We start from the raw sequence: 20,641 nt of genomic DNA, 5'->3' as shown, positions 1-20,641 counted from the left end.
AGTTGCAATGAGGTTAGTGGAAGAACAGCATCTAGTAAAGATGAGGTCGAGCGTATTGCCTGCCTTGTGAGTAGGGGGGGAAGGTGAGAGGGTGAGGTCAAAAGAGGAGAGGAGTGGAAAGAAGGAGGCAGAGAGGAATGAGTCAAAGGTAGACGTGGGGAGGTTAAAGTCGCCCAGAACTGTGAGAGGTGAGCCGTCCTCAGGAAAGGAGCTAATCAAGGCATCGAGCTCATTGATGAACTCTCCGAGGGAACCTGGAGGGCGATAAATGATAAGGATGTTAAGCTTGAAAGGGCTGGTAACTGTGACAGCATGGAATTCAAAGGAGGCGATAGACAGATGGGTAAGGGGAGAAAGAGAGAATGACCACTTGGGAGAGATGAGGATCCCGGTGCCACCACCCCGCTGACCAGAAGCTCTCGGGGTGTGCGAGAACACGTGGGCGGACGAAGAGAGAGCAGTAGGAGTAGCAGTGTTATCTGTGGTGATCCATGTTTCCGTCAGTGCCAGGAAGTCGAGGGACTGGAGGGAGGCATAGGCTGAGATGAACTCTGCCTTGTTGGCCGCAGATCGGCAGTTCCAGAGGCTACCGGAGACCTGGAACTCCACGTGGGTCGTGCGCGCTGGGACCACCAGATTAGGGTGGCCGATGCCACGCGGTGTGGAGCGTTTGTACCAAAACATCTCTGCAGCATTGAAGGTCCCCAAGAACACAGTGGCCTCCATCATTCTTAAATGGAAGACTCTTCCTAGAGCTTTCCGATCGGCCAAACTGAGCAATCGTGGGAGAAGGGCCTTGGTCAGGGAGGTGACCAAGAACCTGATGGTCTCTCTGACAGAGCTCTAGAGTTACTCTGTGGAGATGGGAGAACCTTCCAGAAGGGCAACCATCTCTGCAGCACTCCACCAATCAGGCCTTTATGGTAGAGTGGCCAGACAGAAGCCACTCCTCAATAAAAGGCACATGACAACCAGCTTGGAGTTTGCCAAAAGTCACATAAAGACAATCGGACCATGAGAAACAAGATTCTTTGGTCTGATGAAACCAAGATTGAACTATTTTGCCTGAATGCCAAGCATCACGTCTGGTGGAAACCTGGCACCATCCCTATGGTGAAGCATGGTGGTGGCAGAATCATGCTGTGGGGATGTTTTTCAGCGGCAGGGACTAGGAGAATAGACAGGAACGAGGCAAAGATGAACGGAGCAAAGTACAGAGAGATCTTTGATGAAAACCTTCTCCAGAGCTCACAGGACCTCAGACCGGGGTGAAGGCTCACCTTCCAACAGCACATCAACCCTAAGCACACAGACAAGACAACGCAGGAGTTGCTTCGGGACAAGTCTTTGAGTGGCCCAGCCAAAGCCCGGACTTAAACCTGATCGAACATCTCTGGAGAGACTTGAAAAAAGCTGTGCAGTGATGCTCCCCATACAACCTGACAGAGCTTGAGAGGATCTGTAGAGAAGAATGGGAGAAACTTCCCAAATACAGGTGTGCCAAGCTTGTAGCGTCGAGGCTGTAATCACTGCCAAAGGTGCTTCAACAAAGTACTGAGTTAAAATGTCTGAATACTTGTAAAAGTTAATGTAAAAGTTAATATTTCAGTTTTTTATTTTTATAAATTAGCAAACATTTATAAAAACGGTTTTTGTTTTGTCATTATGGGGTATTGTGTGTAGATTGAGGGGAAAAAATGATTTAATACATATTAGAATAAGGCTGTAACCTAACAAAAAGTCAATGGGTCTGAATATTTTCCGAGGTTACTGTATTCATGATACTTTTAGCGCCTTTAACTCACATTCTTATAGGACTACCAATAAACTTTTTTTAAATATAAATAAAATATGGTGTCTTAACAGGAAAACCACTTGAGACAAAGTTTATTTTATTCACTGGAGAATCCCCCCCAAAATGTATCACTTTTGAGTTATACTTTGCTTTTATACCTTATACTGGTATTTTTCTGTTGAAGCGATTAAGCCCTAAAAAAATTGCACCACTCCAAAATTGCACCACTCCAAAATTGCACCACTCCAAAATTGCACCACTCCACAAGGAAGTGTCATTAATAAGATGGCACCGGAGAAGAAGACTGATGTTTTACCAACCAATTGTGTTTTTGTTCGTTTCATCTAGGAATCTAGGAATATTTGGGTTGTCCGAGAATTTATAGCACGCATTTTGATGATCCTTGGTTGGGGTCTGAGCAGATTATTTGTTGCGATTGCAAACGTAATAAAATGGTGGTCCGATAGTCCAGGATTATGAGGAAAAACATTTATTCCACGGGACAAAACTAGTTCCAGAGTATGACTGTGGCAGTGAGTAGGTCCGGAGACATGTTGGACAAAACCCGAGTCGATGATGGCTCCGAAAGCCTTTTGGAGTGGGTCTGTGGACTTTTCCCCGTATCTGTCGCACAATTTTGTTATGAAGTTATGAAAACTGGGTGTTTTGCAAATGCTGAACTTACAATATGGCTACCAATACTGGAAAAGCTAAATCAAAGTCCAAGTATAAAGATTTGACGATTTTCGTGCAGAATAATAGAATGTAAATGTAAATGTGTCCTTTTTGATTTGCCCAAATGTACCGGGGTGACATCACACTAAATGTCATGTAGCTTGCTCATACTTCAAGTTATCAGTCTGTAACTTTGCACTAACACTGCTGCCTTATGTTGGACACCATCGGAACAACAACCAGAGTGATGGCTAGATTTGGGACCTTTCTGTTGCATTTCAAAGACGGTGTATTTTCTTCTACCAGATCTATTGTGTTATATTCCCCTACATTCAATTCACATTTCCACAAACTTCAAAGTGTTTCCTTTCAAATGGTACCAAGAATATGGGTATCCTTGCTTCAGGGCCTGAGCTACAGGAAGTTAGATTTGGGTATGTCATTTTAGGCATTTTTAAAAAGGAGGGCTCTCCGTAAAAACTTTTAATGTGTATTCATATCTAAACTCATAGGATTTTTTTAAAACCTTGAGCCAAAAAGCATGTCCCTTCAAGCCGAGTACAGATACAACAGCCAAGACAAGACGCAATGATTTTTGACGATTTTCGAATGTCGTTTTATTTATCTGAAATACTTTAGTACGTCTCCTGTCACCCGTTGGTGTCTCCAAGATTCAATGTGTAAAACCTTAGCTTTTAGTCTTAAGTAATTCTGTTCAGTGTCAAAACTACAATCCCACTCCCCCCTTAAACTAATACTCAGTCGAATTTGCCTATCCCAAGAACAATTGTCAATTATTACCTGTCTCATTTCAAGGGGGCCTGAAAAAGTTTGATCAACCTATCAACCTCAAATAGGCTAGACACAGCTAGGTGATGTTAGCGGAAGCCCAAGTGATAAGGATTTACAGTTTAGCGGGGATCGTCAGAGTCAAGGTATGGTATCTCAACCTAACACACTTCCTGCTGTTCAGGTCAGCACTTCCACCATATACATCGTAATGATAATCTCTTCTGGATGGTTAAACCTCAGATTAAATCCTTTCCCCACTCCTACTAATACATCAGGCTGGGTCTAGGTTACTTTATTCCAAAAACCCAGAAACCCATTCTTATTTAGTGCCATCAAATGACCAAAACGCCCTCTAGTGGCCTCATAGGTGGAAATTAATATTTTTCACAATTTCATAATTAAAAAACAATATTTAAAAAAACACTGCCGAAAATCCGGGGTTTCTAAGTCAAATGGTTTTGTTACACAGTATGAATGCCAAGAGTGTGCAAAGCTGTCATCAAGGCAAAATGTAGCTACTTTGAAGTATCTAAAATATAAAATACACTGCCGTTCAAAAGTTTGGGGTCACTTAGAAATGTCCTTGTTTTCCATGAAAACATACATGAAATTAGTTGCAAAATGAATAGGAAATATAGTCAAAACGTTGACAAGGTTATAAATAATGATTTTTAATTGAAATAATAATTGTGTCCGTCAAACTTTGCTTTCGTCAAAGAATCCTCCATTTGCAGCAGTTACAGCCTTGCAGACCTTTGGTATTTTAGTTGTCAATTTGTTGAGGTAATCTGAAGAGATTTCACTCCATGCTTCCTAAAGCACCTCCCACTTCTTACGTACCACACGGTCAAGCTGCTCCCACAACAGCTCAATAGGGTTGAGATCTGGTGACTGTGCTGGTTACTCCATTATAGACAGAATACCAGCTGACTGCTTCTTCCTAAATAGCTCTTTCATAGTTTGGAGCTGTGCTTTGGATCATTGTCCGGTTGTAGGAGATAATTGGCTCCAATTAAGCGCCGTCCACAGGGTATGGCATGGCGTTGCAAAATGGAGTGATAGCCTTCCATCTTCAATATCACTTTTACCCTTTTACCCTATAAATCTCCCATTTTACCACCACCAAAGCACCCCCAGACCATCACATTGCCTCCACCATGCATGACAGATGGCGTCAAGCATTCCTTCAGCATCTTTATATTTTTTCTGCGTCTCACGAATGCTCTTCTTTGGGATCCGAACACCTCAAACTTAGATTTGTCTGTCCATAACACCTTTTTCAAATCTTCCTCTGTCGAGTGTTTGTGATCTTTTGTCCATCTTAAACTTTTATTTTCATTGGCCAGTCTGAGATATGGCTTTTTCTTTGCAACTCTGCCTAGAAGGCCAGCATCCCAGAGTCGCCTCTTCACTTTTAACGTTGAGACTTGTGTTTTGTGGGTAATATTTAATTAAGCTGCCAGTTGAGGACTTGCGAGGCGTCTGTTTCTCAAACTAGACACTCTAATGTACTTGTCCTCTTTCCTCTTGCTCAGCTGTGCACCTGGGCCTCCCACTCCTCTTTCTATTCTGGTTAGGGCCAGTTTGCACTGTTCTGTGGAGGGAGTAGTACACAGCGTTGTACGAGATCTTCAGTTTCTTGGCAATTTCTCACATGGAATAGCCTTCATTTCTCAGAACAAGAATAGACTGACGAGTTTCAGAAGAAAGTTATTTGTTTCTTGACATTTTGAGCCTTTAATCGAACCCACAAATGCTGATGCTCCAGATCAGGGGTGTCAAACATACGGCCCGCGGGCCGGAACCGGCCCCCAAGGAGGTTCGATCAGGCCCGCAGGATAATTTGAAAGTGGAAAAAATGCATAAAAGACATGGAATTAATATTTTTAATTCGCTGCAATTCATGGATTATCCGCTAAGGGGCGCACTCTTTCCATCAGAGTAGAAGACAAGCTGCATCACTGAGACAGACTGAAAACAGCAGACGGTATCAATGCGCCATCTGCTGCTTGTTACGACGTTGTTAATACCTTGGTCTCTACCTCTCCGCTACACCCTCATTAGCCAAAATGTCGTTATCCAAACGGAGAAAAGTAGATAAGGAGTGTAGAATTTTCAAAGAAAAATGGACCACGTCCTATTTATTTACAGAGATGCACGGAAAACCTTCGTGCTTGGTGTGTTTGCAACAAGTTTCGGTATTGAAGGAATATAATATTCGACGCCACTACGAGACTCATCACAGCGAAAAATATGACGGCTTGCAAGGACAACTGAGAAGAGATAAGATTAACGAATTGCTGGCGGGTCTGAGGAAACAGCAGTCAACTTTCATCCAGAGCCGAGAAGTCAGTGAAGCAGCGGTAAAAGCCAGCTACCTAATTTAATTATTTATAGCAGAGTATGGTATAATTTTAATGGTCCGGCCCACTTGACATCTCCCTAGGCCGTATGTGGCCCACGATGCGAAATGAGTTTGACACCCCTGCTCCAGATACTCAACTAGTCTAAAGAAGGCCAGTTTTATAGCTTCTTTAACTTTTCTGCGCTACGGATACCGAATACGGGTTCACTTTCCTAAACAACCGCTGAATTGCAGGGCGCCAAATTCAAAAATATTCCTAAAAATATTTATAATCATGCAATCACAAGTGAAATATACCAAAACACAGCTTAGCTTGTTGTTAATCCACCTATGGTGTTAGATTTTGAAAATATATTTTACAGCGAAAGAAATCCAAGCTTTTGTGAGTGTAGCTTTCAATGCTACATCAGCTAGCCCCAAATTAGCATGGTCACGAAAGTGTGAAAAGCAATAAAATTAATCGCTTACCTTAGATAATCTTCGGACGTTTCCACTCACGAGACCCCCAGTTACACAACAAATCTTCTTTTTGTTCGATAAATATGACTTTTATCACAAAAAAACGCCATTTGGGTTGCGCGTTATGCTGAGAAAACTACAGCCTCGTTCCGGTCCTGAAAGGAAGATGAAAATTTCCAAACGTATCAGATTAAAAAATATTACTAAAATATTTATAATCATAAAATCACAAGTGAAATATACCAAAACACAGCTTAGCTTGTCGTTAATCCACCTATCGTGTCAGATTTTGAAAATATATTTTACAGCGAAAGAAATCCAAGCTTTTGTGAATGTAGCTTTCAATGCTATAACAGCTTAGCCTTATATTAGTTTTGTTAGCTTGGTCACAAAAGTAAGAAAAACAATAAAATTAATCGCTTACCTTTGATAATCTTCGGGTGTTTCCACTCACGAGACTCCCAGTTACACAACAAATGTTATTTTTGTTCGATAAATATTACTTTTATCACAAAAAAACGGCATTTGGGTTGCGCATTATTTTGAGAAAACAAAAGCCTTGTTCCGTTCGACAAATCCCAAAAAGTATCCGAAATGGTCGTAGTAACATTTCAAATGTTTTTTATAATCAAACCTCATGTTGTCTTTAACAAACATAATCGATAATATTTAAACCGGAGCATAACCTATTCATTAAGAGAGAAACGGAAAATGGTGAGCTCCTCCCGCGCGCGCAGGAAATATTCAGAGGACACCTGACCTCTTTTGAAACATCTCGCTCATTTTTCAAAATAAAAGCCTGAAACTATGTCTAAAGCCTGGTCACAGCCTGAGGAAGCCTTCGGAAAAAGAATCTGGTTGATACCCCTTTAAATGGAGGTTAGACTGGCCAGCAAACAAAGATTAAAAATATATATATATCACGTCCGGGTTACTTTTTCTCAGGATTTCGCTTGCAGAATAAGTATTATTTTTCTCACAGACAATATTTTGACAGTTTTGGAAACTTTGGAGTGTTTTCTATCCTAATCTGTAAATGATATGCATATTCTACGATCTGGGACAAAGAAAATGTCAGTTTACGTTGGGTACGTTATTTAAAAATAAAAATAAATTCTGACCCCTAGCGCTAAGAGGTTTTAATCAGAACAACAGTTTTCAGCTGTGCTAACATAATTGCAAAAGGGTTTTCTAGTGATCAATTAGCCTTTTAAAATTATAAACTTGGATTAGCTAATATAACGTGCCATTGGAACACAGGAGTGATGGTTGCTGATAATGGGCCCCTGTACACCTATGTAAATATTCCATAAAAAAATCAGCATATTCCAGCTGCAATAGTCATTTAAACGTTAACAATGTCTACACTGTATTTCTGATCAATTTTATGCTATTTTAATGGACCAAAAATTTGCTTTTCTTTAAAAAACAACGACATTTCTAAGTGACCCCAAACTTTTGAACGGTAGTGTATATTTGTATTTTTTGATTACTACATAATTCCAAAGGTGTCATTTCATTGTTTTTCATTTCACTATTATCACTATTATTCTATAATGCAGAAAATAGTAAAAATAAAGAAAAATCCTTCAATGAGTCGGTTTGTCCAAACATTTGGCTGGTACTGTATTTCAGTCTTCTGTGATGTGTACAGTTTAATATTGGGATGTAAACTCAAAATTGAATACATTTAAACTCTATACCTGACATGGTGCAGGTGTCTTCTTTTTTAAAAAGCCCATAACCATGTGTGTGAGGTGCACTCTTTTGTTTCAAAGTAGATTTGTTTAAGACTACCACTCAGTGTGGCCCTGATTCAGCCCAATGCGGTAAAAGGCTAACCTGATGCTAAAAATCCTCAGTCAATGAACCTGTCACGACTTTCTTCGAAGTGGGTCCCTCTCCTTGTTCGGGCAACGTTCGGCGGTCGACGTCACCGGTCTTCTAGCCATCGCGGATCCACTTTTCATTTTCCATTTGTTTTGTCTTGTCTTTCCACACACCTGGTTTCAATTCCATCATTACATGTTGTGTATTTAACCCTCTGTTCCCCCCATGTCCTTGTCCGGAATTGTTTATTGTTAGTGCTTGTGCACGTTATGCTGGTGTGTGACGGGTTTTACCCATTGATTTATTTGTACTGTTTACGGTGGTTTTATTTATTAAACTGCGCCGTTGTAAATCAGTTTTGCTCTCCTGCGCCTGACTTCTCTGCCGCCAGTACGCACCCTTTACAGAATTCCGGACCCAAACTTATGGAGTCAGCAGGAGCAGGTAACCCGGGTATAGGGGTGGAGGAGTGCGTCCCGGAGCAATCAGCAATGCTCCACCATCTTGGCACCGCCATGAACCACGTTGTCCAGACAATGGACCGCTGGGAGAGACAACCAGGAGTTCTCCCAGCGCCTCCACCAGCACAGCCGGGGTCTCCACTACGCGCGCCCCTCCTTCTCCTGGTCCCAGTGGGATTCGTCTCTCCCTTCCCCAGGAATACGATGGGACGGCTGTGAACTGCCAGGGGTTCCTCTTGCAACTGGACTTATACCTGGCAACCATCCACCCGCTCCTTCGGGCCGTGAGAGGGTGTCCGCCCTCGTCTCGTGCCTCACCGGGAAAGCCCTGGAGTGGGCCAATGCCGTGTGGAGAGAGGGACATGCGGTGTTGGACCAGTTTGAGGAGTTCACCCGCCGCTTCCGGGCAGTCTTCGACCACCCGCCCGAGGGTGGAGCGGCGGGTGAACGCCTCTTCAATCTGAATACAGGGGACGAGGAGCGCCCAGGAGTTTGTCCTGGAGTTTCGGGCCCTGGCTGCCGGCGCGGGATGGAACGACAGGGCCCTGATCGACCATTATTGCTGCAGTCTGCGCGAGTACGTCTGTCGAGAGTTGGCCTGCAGAGACACCACCCTCACGTTCGACCAGCTGGTGGACCTGTCCATCCAGCTGGATAACTTGCTGGCTACCCGCAGACATTCAGATCGGGGTCTGTTGGTTCAATCCCCCCGCACCCCCTCTCCGATACCCATGGAGCTGGGAGGGGCGGTGCGCAGGGAGACCGGAAGGGGTTCCAGCTCGTGCATCATCTGTGGCCGCAGAGGTCACACTGCCGGTCGGTGCCGGGTTGGTTCCTCTAGGTATTGAGGCAGCAGGCAGGGCGCTCTGGCGTCACCCCAGGTGAGCCGGCACCATTCTTACCCAGAGCCCTCTGTTGCACATATGTTTGTGTATGTCACTTTTCCTGAGTTTTCCCCGCATTCCCAGCATTAGGTGCTCGTTGATTCAGGCGCGGCTGGGAATTTTATAGATAGATCGTTCGCCCATAGTTTAGGGATCCCCATTGTTCCCGTGGCTGTGCCCTTCCCCGTTCACGCATTAGATAGTCGACCATTAGGGTCAGGGTTGATTAGGGAAGCCACCGCTCCTCTGGGCATGGTGACGCAGGGGGGTCACAAGGAGAGAATTAGTCTCTTCCTTATTGACTCTCCTGCGTTTCCCATGGTGCTAGGCCTACCCTGGTTAGCTACCCTGGTGAGGGCTCTCGCGGGGTGGTCGCGAGAGTGCTCGGGGAGGTGTTTAGTGGTTTCCATTGGTGCTACTACGGTGGCAAGTCCAGACCAGGTCTCCACCGTGCGCATTCCCCCAGAATATGCCGATTTGGCTCTCGCCTTCTGTAAAAAGAAGGCGACTCAATTACCACCCCATCGACGGGGGGATTGTGCGATAAATCTCCTGGTAGACGCTGCACTTCCCAGGAGTCATGTGTATCCCCTGTCGCAAGCGGAGACGGTGGCTATGGAGACATATGTCTCCGAATCCCTGCGGCAGGGGTACATTCGGTCTTCCACTTCACCCGCCTCCTCAAGTTTATTTTTTGTGAAGAAGAAGGATGGAGGTCTGCACCCATGCATTGACTATAGAGGTCTCAATCAGATCACGGTGAGGTACAGTTACCCGCTACCTCTTATCGCCACGGCGATTGAGTCAATGCACGGTGCGAGCTTCTTCACTAAACTGGATCTCAGGATTGCGTACAATCTGGTGCGTATCCGGGAGGGAAACGAGTGGAAGACGGCGTTTAGTACCACCTCAGGGCATTATGAGTACCTTGTCATGCTGTACAGGTTGACGAATGCTCCATCAGTCTTCCAATCCTTCGTAGACGAGATCTTCAGGGACCTGCACGGGCAGGGTGTAGTGGTGTATATCGATGACATTCTGATATACTCCGCTACACATGCCGAGCATGTGTCCTTGGTTCGCAAGGTACTTGGACGACTATTGGAGCATGACCTGTATGTCAAGGCTGAGAAATGCCTGTTCTTTCAGCAGGCCGTCTCGTTCCTAGGGTATCGCATTTCCACATCAGGGGTGGAGATGGAGAGTGACATTGCAGCCTTGCGTAATTGGCCGACTCCCACCACGATAAAGGAGGTGCGATTTTTAGGGTTTGCCAATTACTACCGGAGATTTATCCGGGGTTTTGGCTCGGTGGCTGCTCCCATTACCTCACTGCTGAAGGGGGGTCCTGTACGTCTGCAGTGGTCGGTTGAGGCGGAAAGGGCTTCTGGGCACCTAAGAGCTCGGTTTACCTCGGTTCCCGTGCTGGCCCATCCAGATCCCTCTTTGGCATTCATAGTGGAGGTGGACGCGTCCGAGGCTGGGATCGGAGCCGTGCTCTCTCAGTGCTCGAAGAAGCTCAGCCCGGCGGAGCGGAACTATGATGTGGGGAACCAGGAGCTGTTGGCTGTGGTTAAGGCTTTGAAGGCGTGGAGACATTGGCTTGAGGGGGCTAAACACCCTTTCCTCATCTGGACTGACCACCGCAACCTGGAGTACAGCCGGGCAGCTAGGAGACTGAATCCTCGTCAGGTAAGGTGGGCCATGTTCTTTACCCGTTTTGTGTTTACCCTGTCCTACAGATCAGGTTCCCAGAATGTGAAGGCAGACGCACTGTCCCGGCTGTATTACACAGAGGAGCGGCCCATGGATCAGACTCCCATTCTCTCGGCCTCCTGCCTGGTAGAGCCGGTTGTGTGGGAGCTGGACACGGACATTGAGCAGGCGTTGCGTACAGAGCCCGCTCCACTCCAGTGTCCCGTCGGGCGTCAGTACGTTCCGTCTGCTGTCCATGACCAGTTGATCTATTGGGCCCATACATCACCCTCCTCTGGTCATCTGGGGATCGGTCGGACAGTGCACTGTCTGACTGGGAAGCACTGGTGGCCCACCTTGGCTCGGGACGTGAGGGTTTATGTTTCCTCCTGCTCGGTGTGCGCCCAGTGTAAGGCTCCTAGACACCTGCCCAGAAGTAAGCGACATCCCTTACCCGTTCCACAACGGCCTTGGTCACACCTGTCGGTGGATTTTCTGACGGATCTTCCTCCCTCACAGGGAAACACCACGATCCTGGTTGTTGTGGATTGTTTCTCTAAGTCCTGTCGTCACCTCCCTCTGCCCGGTCTCCCTACGGCCCTACAAACTGCGGAGGCCCTGTTTACACACGTCTTCCGGCACTACGGGGTGCCTGAGGATATAGTGTCTGATTGAGGTCCCCAGTTCACTTCGAGAGTCTGGAGGCCGTTCATGGAACGTCTGGGGGTCTAGATTAATGGGCAGGTGGAAAGAGTGAACCAGGATGTGGGCAGGTTTCTGCGGTTCTATTGCCAGGACTGGCCGGGGGAGTGGGCGGCGTTCGTGCCCTGGGCAGAGATGGCCCAAAACTCGCTCCGCCACTCCTCCACTAACCTCTCCCCCTTTCAGTGTGTATTGGGGTACCAGCCAGTTCTGGCACAGTGGCATCAGAGTCAGACCGAGGTTCCTGCTGTGGACGAATTGGTTCAGGCGCACGGAGGAGACCTGGGAAGCCGCCCATGGTCACCTCCAGCAGGCCGCGCTGGCCTTTTGGTCTTTTTTTCCGTCACCGCAGTGAGGCTGGCTCTAGACCCGAAACCTGCCCTTCCGCCTGCCCTGCCGAAAGCTGGGCCCGCGGGTTTTGGGGCCATTCAAAGTCCCGAGGAGAGTGAACGAGGTATGTTACAGGTTACAGCTTCCCCCCGATTACCATATTAACCCCTCGTTCCATGTGTCTCTCCTCAGGCCGGTGGTGGCTGGTCCGCTCCAGGAGTGTGAGGTGCGGGAGGTTCCTCCTCTGGACATCGAGGGGGCCCCGGCATACTCCGTCCGTTCCATCCTGGATTCGAGGCGTCGGGCGAGGGGCCTTCAGTACCTCGTGGAGTGGGAGGGGTACGGTCCAGAGGAGAGGTGCTGGGTTCCAGTGGCGGATGTATTGGACCCTGAACTGCTGCGGGAGTTCCACCGTCCACCGCACCGCGTCAGGGGGGGGGGGGGGGGGGGGGTACTGTCACGACTTCCACCGAAGTCGGCTCCTCCCCTTGTTCGGGCGGTGTACGGCGTTCGACGTCACCGGCTTTCTAGCCATCGCCGTTCCATTTTTCATGTATCCATTTGTTTTGTCTTGTTCCCTGCACACCTGGTTTTCATTCCCCAATCAATCTAGATGTATTTATTCCTCTGTTCCCCCTCATGTCTTTGTGTAAGATTGTTTGTGTGATACATGTTTTTGTACGCACTAGGCTTGCGTGCGTTTTGGAGGCCTGTTTGTATACATTTGATGGTTGTGACTGTTTTTGCGCGTTTTACACTTTGCCTTGTTGGTTGGAGGTTTTTGAACGTAGCTGCGTCCATCTGTATATTCTCTCCTGCCGAAATAAAGTGTGCACCTGTTCACAATTCTCTGCTCTCCTGCACCTGACTTCAGCACAAGTACGCACATGCCTGACAGCATGATAATGTAAATACTTAGGATTATTTTTGCATCTCTAACACATCCCTATAGGACTACCAATAAATAAAAAAATGTCTAGTTATATGAGAAGCACAATATATTTTTTTCATAAAAGATGGTGTCTAAACGGGAAAACCACTTGAGACCAAGTTTCTTTCATTCACAATTTAAAAAAAAAGTAAAATACACCTACTCACTTTTGAGTTGTACTTTGCCTTCATAACTTATACTATAAGTAGGCCCACTGGTATTTTTCTGTTGAAGCAATTAAGCCCTAAAAATAATTGCACCACCCCTGTTTCTCAAGGTAGTGGCGCTAAGACATACTCACCACCATGGAAAAGGTTACGTAAATTTGTCCTGCACATTTCTCCTTAACTGACTCTTAAGGGTGTGTGTGTGTGTGTGTGTGTGTGTGTGTGTGTGTGTGTGTGTGTGTGTGTGTGTGTGTGTGTGTGTGTGTGTGTGTGTGTGTGTGTGTGTGTGTGTGTGTGTGTGTGTGTATAACTGGGCCTATATAAGATGACAGAGGATGGGACTAGAGTGTGGAGATCAAGAGGAGATCAACTGGAGGTGAAGATTAAGACTGGACTCGTCTGCTGTACTACACTATACATCTCTGGTAAGACTTCTCTGTCTATACACTGCATGTAGAGTTTGTGTTTTGTTTTATTGTTTATATATATTATATTGTTCATGTTGTAAAACACTTTGTGACAATCTGTCTTTGTAAAAAGTGCAATATAAATAAATGTGAATGATTGTTGTGTAATAGAATGATGCAGGGGACCTTTATTCAAATCAGTCTTGAGTCTTTGGCTTCTAGTTTTGCAGTCACATTGATAGATGTATTTCGGACATATCAAATTTATATTAGATTGTCTTTGGGTTTCAAGTCCTATAGGTTCTTGGAACCAAATGTGATAATTTTGAGTAATTGACTATCAAAGGTACTGTTATTATTATAATTGTTTTACTACAAATAATATCTTATTGAGAGTTTTCTGATCGTATGACATGCATAAAAACAAAATGATTGGTTTGTGATTAAAGGATCTGTTTAAATGGACTCAGCAAGAGCAATGTTGAAACAAACAGTTACTCCTGAGGTAAGACACTCATCATCACAATATAGAATAGGACATTTGAAGAGAATCAAACATAATACCTTTTTATTGAAATGATATGCTACTACATAGCTGATATCGGTCAAATGCATATTGAATAAAACCATTTTATATTGCTTTCAATAATAATGAAAGGAAACTTACTTCACTATGTTTATGTATAGTTTAAACACTCATAAGGTAAGAAAGTCATCAGAATATGAGGATGACATTAGTCTGCAACATACCACACTGTACTGTAATACATATATATGAATATGCATCCAGAATGAAGGATCAAAATATACTTTAGTTACAAAGTGAGAGTATAAACTGTCAGAATTATGTTTATTTATCTCCAAATAAAACGTGTTATTGAAATGCTATGTTACTTTAGAAGTGTTATGGCTTGATTATGGTTCGATGAAAGATATTGAATAACACGTTTTCCTTAGCTATCAACACTTTAGTTCACCAAATGATATCATTATGAAATAATATACTGTACAGAGTTATTTCTGTCTGTTTCGTTCGTTCTATCAGACTGTGCGTCTGTCTCACTCCATCAATAATGAAGAAAGAAAATACGTGACGGAGAGGAAGACTTTGATTAAGGAGTGGCTGAACAGACAGGATATTGACTGTGAACTAGTGGGTAGTCCAGTCTTTTCTTTCTTTTGATCACTCTCTCTCGCGCATGCGCTAGTTCTCTCTCTAACGCTGTGCTCTCTACACATACATCTACATATGGATCCCTCCGCCACCCACATGTCTGCCTGTTGTTATCCCCCCCCCTCTTTCTTATTTAAAATATGATGGGACACTGATGTGAAATTCTCTAGATTTGATCCCTTTCTTTCTTTCTTTCTTTCTTTCTTTCTTTCTTTGTCTCTGTCTGTCTCTCTCTCCCCATCTCTCAGGAGGATGTTCCTAACATAGCGTTGCTGGGGTCAGGTGGAGGAGAAAGGGCAGCAGTGGGCATGCTGGGATCTCTGCATCAGCTGGCACAGGACAACCTGCTGGGCAGCCTCCTCTACATGTGTGGGGTGTCAGGCACCACCTGGTATACATACACACACACACACACACACACACACACACACACACACACACACACACACACACACACACACACACACACACACACACACACACACACACACACACGCTTATTTACTATTATTCTTAGCAGTAAAGTTCATTTTGAATGTGCTGAAACAAACTAGGTATCTCTCGCTCCCTCGTCCCCCCCTCTCTCTCTCACACACACACACACACACACACACACACACACACACACACACACACACACACACACACACACACACACACACACACACACACACACACACACACACACACACACACACACACACACACACACACACACACACACACACACACACACACACACACACACACACACACACACACACACACACACACACACACACACACAGGTGCATGTCATCCCTGTACAGCGATCCAGATTGGTCGCTGAATAAGCGCTGTGATGAGGTGATAGAGAAACTGAAGGGTCCTACGGTGGACTTGAAGAAGGCTGTGGACTGGCTGAGACAGCGGAAAGAAAACGACCTGGACTTCAACCTCACTGACTTCTGGGGCGCCTCCACCTCCTCCTATTTCATGAAGGAGGTCGGTGTATGTTTTATGTGTGTGTTTTTGCGTGTGTGTCTGTCTGTCTGCCTGTATGTCTCTTTCTCTGCCTCTGTTGAGCTGATAATCTCTCCCCTTTCTCTTCCCCCTTTTCTCTCTCTCTTGTATCAGATGGACACTCGCCATCTCTCTGACGATGCTCACAGGGACAGCACCAACCCCTACCCCATCTACAGTTCCATAGAACAGGACCGCAACAAACAGCATTGCACTAAAGGTGACTGTTATGCATCATTCATGGAAACTCAGAAACTCAGAACTTCTGAGTTAAAATAAACGTTATTCCCGTAGAGCTTCCTAACGGTTGATTCTGATACTCTCAGAGTGGAAAACTCGGGTATCATCTTTGTATAATGAGTTCCGAGTGCACTGTGAACGCAGCATCAATCAATCAATGAAATGGATTTGTATAGCGCTTTTTACAAAGACAATTGTCTCAAAGTGTTTTAGAACTAGAACAATACAAACAACGTATACTATTAATACAATATGAACAATATGAACAAACACTCTACTGTAGACACCCAAAAAGCAAGCCAGGCATTAGTCTGAGTCGGGCTCTGTTTAGAAGTCTATATTTCACCTTTATTTAACTAGGCAAGTCAGTTAACAACAACATTTTTATTTTCTATGACGGCTTAGGAACAGTGGGTTAATTGCCTTGTTCAGGGACAGAACGACATATTTGTACCTTGTCAGCTCGGGGATTTGATCTAGCAACCTGTCGGTTGCTCCAATGCTCTAACCACTAGGCTACCTGCCTCCCTATATAGTGCACTATATTGTGAATAGGGTGTCATTTCAGACATTTTCCCCCACTGTTTTCTGTAGAGGTGTGGTTTGAGATGACCCCCCACGAGAGCGGCTTCTCCGGATTGGGCGCTTTCATCCCCACTTCCTGTCTCAGGAGCCAGTTTGAAGGCGGGACTTTGAGAGAGAAGAGGAAGGAAATAGACATGGTTTTGCTGCAAGGTGGGGAACGCATAGACGCACACATGCACACACACACATGCACAAGCAAACATGCACACACACACATCAATTTATTGTTGTTTGCTTGTTGTTGCTGGGCAGGTATCTGTGGGAGTGCCATTGCAGATGGGCAGATGGACTATGCTGAGGTGGTAAAAAGGATCTGGGCCTTATTTGGAGGTAAGTTACAGTTTACAGTGCATCGCGCTAGTTAGTCTGCAAGGCTAGTGTGTAGAATTGTAAGTTGTATTTCGGATCATTGAAACAACATTCCCTTTGAGTTCATTTGTGAAAAATAATGTTTATTTTTTTTGCTTTACCATATCTTTAGGTGACGAAAATGTCTTAAAATCAGGTTAACTTCTTGTACTAAGGTAGTCTTTCACCCCTCCCCTTACCCCACCCATCCAGACAATAAAACACCCATCAAAGACAACGATAGAGAGACAAAATAAAAAAGATAAGTCAATAAGAAAGAATACAACAACAATACAACAGAGGAACAGACCCAGTACAGAAACACAAAGAAACAACAACAACGAAGAGAATCACCTTCAATCAAAAAGAAATACAAAAAATGTAAACAATACTCCAAAACAATACTGGACAATAAACTACCGGACAATACTAGACAATAAACTACAGGCCATTACTAGACAGTAAACTACAGGACATTACTAGACAATAAACTACAGGACAGTAGTAGACAATAAACTACACGACAATACTAGACAATAAACTACAGGACAATACTAGACAATAAACTACATGACAATAAACTACAGGACGATACTAGACAATAAACTACAGGACAATAAACTACAGGACAATAGTAGACAATAAACTACAGGACAATAGTAGACAATAAACTACCGGACAATACTAGACAGTAAACTGCAGGACATTACTAGACAATAAACTACAGGACATTACTAGACAATAAACTACATGTTACGGTAGTCGCAATCCTCCTCCTCGGACGAGGAGAGGCGAGACGGATCAGACCAAAATGCGGAGTGGTTGGTTTCCATGGTAATTTAATAACACAAAATATACCATATACGATACAAAATACAAAATGAAACTACCGTCAAACAGTCCCGTGAGGCACGAACACTGACACGAGATACACAAGATACAAACACCGACAAACACACACGTGAACCCCGGCTGCCTAAGTATGATTCTCAATCAGGGACAACGATCTACAGCTGCCTCTGATTGAGAATCATACCCGGCCGAACACAAACATCCCCACATAGAAAATGACACAGACAACCCACCCCAACTCACGCCCTGACCAACTAAATAATACAAACACAACAGAAAACAGGTCAGGAAACGTGACACTACAGGACAATATTAGACAGTAAACTACAGGACATTACTAGACAATAAACTACAGTACAATATTAGACAATAAACTACAGGATAATACTAGACAATAAACTACAGGACAATACTAGACAATAAACTACAGGACAATACTAGACAATAAACTACGGACAATAATAGACAATAAACTACAGGACAATAAACTACAGGGCAATACTAGACAATAAACTACAGGACAATAAACTACAGGACAATACTAGACAATAAACTACAGGACAATAAACTACAGGACAATATTAGACAATAAACTACAGGACAATACTAGACAATAAACTACAGGACAATACTAGACAATAAACTACGGACAATAATAGACAATAAACTACAGGACAATAAACTACAGGACAATAGTAGACAATTAACTACAGGACAATAGTAGACAATAAACTACAGAAAAATACTAGACAATACTAGAAAATAAACTACAGGACAATAGTAGACAATACGGTTGACTCCATTCCAGCCAATACAATGAGCCCGTCCTCTTATAGCTCCTCCCACCAGCCTCCTCCAGTCCATGTATCTCCCCACACACAGATAGTCGGATGGTTAAAACAACTGCTTACTGTGTTGGGGACTGTCTGTGTGGGGAGATAAATGGATCAGAGGAGGCTGGTGGGAGGAACTATAGGAAGTCAGGCTCATTGTAATGGCTGGAATAGAATTCGCTAAGAGGACATCCTCAAGGTCCGAGGGAGACACATGAGTTTTACATGTCTCAGGCAGGGCTACTCACTATGAGAGGGGGGTGTGTTTCCAAATCACCTCTGCTACACGTGACCAACCTGTTCGGTTCTGCAGGGCACGAGAGCATGGTGTTGAAAGAGAACATGAATATGGTTGGAAGACGCAGGAAGGTAAAGGTGTGTGAGTGTGTGCCCTCCCGAGTGGTGAAGTGTGTGTCTGAGCTGATCATGTACGCTGAGGACCCAGATCCACTGAAGACAATGGAAGTCATCACCACACTGGGACAACTACTGGAAGGTGAGGCACACACTTATACACACACAAACATGCACAAAGACACCATAATCATGACCCTAGTGATAATGTGTATAATGACTCCAGGTCATGTGAGCAGTAAGGGCGAGATGCTGTGGAACATGGACTCTGAGAGCTGGAAGATAACCAGCCTGGTGGAGAGAAAGAAGTTCATAGAGACAGTCAGTCTGGAGCTCATCCTCACCTCAGACAGCTGGACAAAAGACTGGAAGGACCAGCGCTGCACCTGCAACGGTAACAAAGGCATACTATTACTCCAACACCAGGTTAGCCCATTGAACTACAGCCTGCACTCTGAGAAAAAAAGGATTCCAAAAGGATTCTTTGGTTTTCCGTGTGGGAGAACCCTTTGAAGAACCCTTATGGGTTTCATGTACTGTCGAACCCCATTAGGTTCCATTTATAACCTTTTCTGGAAAAGGTTCTACATGAAACCTAAAATTGATATTCAAAGGGTTCTCCCACAGAGACAACTGAAGAACCCTTTATAGGTAGGTAGCACTATGTAGTACTTTTATTCTTAGAGGCATTAGACCCTGCACCTGCACAGGTAACACTAACTTCCACCCTGCCACTTCTATTACCTGACTGGCTTGATGACTCAAGACCATGTTAGTTCACTGAGCTGATGCCTTGGAGCTGAGATTTTTACAGACGGTTTTGGGGACCTGGATGTAAAATGCAGTATGGTTATGTGGTAATATGGTCTAGGTGTAAGAGAGTATATGGTACTAGGTAGTTATAAACAGTAGACATCTGTATCTAGTACAGCTCCAATAGGGGAGGATGGTGGAGGGAGAAATCTGAGGACGGCTTATTGTAATGCTTGGGAATGGCGTGAGGAACGATATCAAACACATGTCAAACACGTGTTTGGTACGATTTCTCAATCTGCTCCATCCATTACAATGAACCCATTTGAAGCCAATGATTTACTGCTGTGCCACAGAGCTTTGCTAAAATCTGTGGAGAAAAAACACTGATAATCACACGTTGCTATTTATTGCTGACCAGGAGATGTGTTCACTAATGTGCATTGTGAACGGATAATGAACCTCCGAGTAATGAACCTATTCTCGACACAATTGGCTGGAAAGCCTCAATGCTTCAGGAAGCTTAGTTTCCCCATCACTAATCCTAACCAATCCAAGTTAAAGGGTAGCTGAACTTCCTGATTTGGCCTGGTTTTAGATTTGGTTCATTAAGAAATGCTAGCTGCCATGACTGAATTCAAACGTGAGTTGGATTCGGGGTGTGAACTGATGTGGGTGTGTGATCGCAGATAGCTAGCCAAATTACTTCACCAATTATTGTGGTGTGTGACCGTGGCAAAATAGATTTGACTTTGGATAGCCAGGGCTACTTAGGGACCGTCGATAAATGTAAAAGAGGCAATTGCACACCTTTTAGTTCTCAATAAATGTTTTAAATATTCATTTCTACAATTTATAGTTGGTTTGAGGTTTTGAAGTCATTGAAATTTGGAGCTATTGGAATTTGAACATATTGTCCCATGTACATTGTGTAATTTACCGATGGTCTCTAACTAGCCCCATAGGGATATCCAAAATCAAACCACATTTACCACTGCCATTAATAT

This window comes from Salvelinus alpinus, chromosome 31, assembly GCF_045679555.1.
Source record: "Salvelinus alpinus chromosome 31, SLU_Salpinus.1, whole genome shotgun sequence".
In the NCBI taxonomy this organism is placed as follows: Eukaryota; Metazoa; Chordata; class Actinopteri; order Salmoniformes; family Salmonidae; genus Salvelinus; species Salvelinus alpinus.
Note: the sequence above shows the minus strand (reverse complement) of the source record.